The sequence below is a fragment of the Myotis lucifugus genome, unplaced genomic scaffold (assembly GCF_000147115.1).
Source record: "Myotis lucifugus unplaced genomic scaffold, Myoluc2.0 scaffold_73, whole genome shotgun sequence".
Classification (NCBI taxonomy): domain Eukaryota; kingdom Metazoa; phylum Chordata; class Mammalia; order Chiroptera; family Vespertilionidae; genus Myotis; species Myotis lucifugus.
The window spans coordinates 3,536,148-3,538,981 of NW_005871121.1; positions in this window are offsets into that span (position 1 = coordinate 3,536,148).

A 2,834-nucleotide genomic window follows, 5' to 3' on the forward strand; every position below is an offset into this window, starting at 1 on the left:
CAAACCCCAGATGCCTGCTTTCAGCCAGCCTCGGCCTCAGAGCTGGAAGCTGGGCCTCAGAGCTCAAGCCGGCTCTCAGCTCCCAGTGACAGCTATAGAAAGGTAAATAAGTCCCAGAATAAAAAAAGAAAAAAAAAAGAGTCTGGGAGCTTCAGTTGCCCGCCAGCCTGAAAACGGCCCTCAGCCCCTCACCCAGACTGGCCAGGCACCCCAGTGGGAACCCCCACCCTGAAGGGGGTGTGACCAGCTTCAAACAGCTATCAGCTCCTCATCCAGGCTGGCCAGGCACCCAAGCGGGACCCCCACCCTGATGCAGATCACCCTTCAGGGCAAACCAGCCGGCCCCCACCCCGTGCACCAGGCCTCTATTCTATATAGTAAAAGGGTAATATGCAAACTGACCCTAACAGCAGAAAGACTGGGAATGACTGGTCACTATGACACACACTGACCACCAGGGGCAGACGCTCAATGCAGGAGCTGCCCTCTGGTGGTCAGTGCGCTCTCACAGGGGGGAGCTCTGCTCAGCCACAAGCCAGGCTGATGGTTGCCAGTACAGCAGTGGTGGTGGGAGCCTCTCCTGCCTCCTCAGCAGCGCTAAGGATGTCTGACTGCAGCTTAGGTCTGCTCCCCGCTGGCAAATGGACATCCCCCGAGGGCTGCCGGGCTGCCAGAGGGATGTCTGATTGCCATCTTAGGCCCAATCCCCCAGGGAGCAGGCCTAAACCAGCAAGTGGTTACCCCCGAGGGGTCCCAGACTGCAAGTGGGCACAGGCCGGGCTGAGGGACCCTGTGAGTGCATGAATTTTGTGCACTGGGCCTCTAGTAAAATGATATAAAATTACTTTTCCACTTTAAGAATTGACTCTTTCCCATGGGTTGTTTTCATCTTGCATTTACATTTATTTTATACAACCAAATAGTTACTGTGTGTGTGTAATTTTGATGTGCTAATAACCTTTTCAACCTGCATAGAATGGAGTGCCTGGAAGCCTAGCAATTAAATTAGGCCCATATGGTTGTATAAGATCATCTCCACAGTGAACTATAAATAAAATGTGAACATGTAGTGGGTATCCAGCCGCATTTCACACTGTGAAGTACTTGCTTGACACTCTCTGCCACCAGGTTTTCTTCTCTCCATCTCCTGCCTCTATGCCTAACCCTAGTTTTTTTCATACATGGAGGTCAGTGGATGATAAATTTGAAAGAGGAGAGAAGGGTGAAGATATGCTATGATTTTGGAGATGGGAGTGTGGGAGTATGTGGAAGCACTTGTCTGCACACCTCCATTCGCACCTGGTTTACCCATAAAAGACTAACCCTGGTTATCTGAATGCTCTTCCCCCTTTCCTCTGATCTTCATAAATATGTGGACGCATGCAGTGGTTTAAATGCATTTGCTTTCATATAAATCCATTATTAAAGCCAGTTTTATCTACAATATTTTATATTGTATTAGTAACAAACATATATTTTAAAATAGGGTGAAAACTGAAAAATGACACTTAGTAGTAAGAAGTTATTGGGAGATAAGAATATAATTTTTTTTAAATATATTTTTATTGATTTCAAAGAGGAAGGAAGAGGGAGAGATAGAAACATCCATGATGAGAGAGAATCATGGATTGGCTGCCTCCTGCAAGTTCCCCACTGAGGATCGAGCCCACAACCCGGGCATGTGCCCTTTACGGGAATCGAACCTGGGATCCTGCAGTTCCCAGGCCGACGCTCCATCCACTGAGCCAAACCAGCCAGGGCGATAAGAATATAATTTTAGTAGAAAGACATAAAGGAATGAAGACATTGAACATGATGAAGGAGGAATGAACCTGTACTATATATAACAAAATTTTAATTTTATTACTTAATCTTATCTTTTAAAATAGTAAAGGGTGTTAAATCAAACATGATAGCATAGATTAGTAGTTTAAACTAGAGGCTCTGGACCAGCGGTTCTCAACCTGTGGGTCGCGACCCCTTTGGCGGTCGAACCACCCTTTCACAGGGGTCGCCTAAGACCATCCTGCATATCAGATATATACATGACGATTCATAACAGTAGCAACATTACAGTTATGAAGTAGCAACAAAAATAATTTTATGGTTGGGTCACAACATGAGGAACTGTATTTAAAGGGCCAGAAGGTTGAGAACCACTGCTCAGGACTCCTACTGCTGGGTTTAATCTGCCTCTCTCATTAAACCTCTAACTTTAGTTTCCTCATTAGTAAAATGGGGCTAACTAATCACAATTCTTCCTTAATAAAGTCATTGTAAGAATTAAATTAGAAATATATCCCTTCCCCCCATCCCCTCCCCAGGGCTGCACCCCACTTTTGTCTGTGTGCAACGTTCACTGGTTGATCTCTTCCCTCCCTCCCCCTTCCCTCCGAGGCTCCTCAGTCTGTTGCATGCTTCCATGTCTCTGGATCTATTTTACTCATCAGTTTATTTTGTTCATTAGATTCCACATGAGTGACAGCTAGATAAACTTTAAAAATATGTATTAAAATATATAGATAAAGTGCTTAGTAAGAAAATACTTAATAAGTGTTAGCTATTACTTTAAGGCAGCCACATTAAATTTGTTATTACATTTGCAATAGGAACATAAACGATCCTTTCCCCCAATTCTTTATAAACCTCAATTTAAAGAATGTATGATGATAGAAAAAAAAAAAAACCACACCAACCCAACCCTTTATAAAAGCTTTGCTTCTCCTGAGTAAAGGGGGAATTATTTTATAGCTTCCCGACTCCCTTTTTCTTTTTCGGGTTGCCAGGAGGCTAAGAGCCAAGTTCTAATTTAACAAAGCAAGCAGCATCCGACT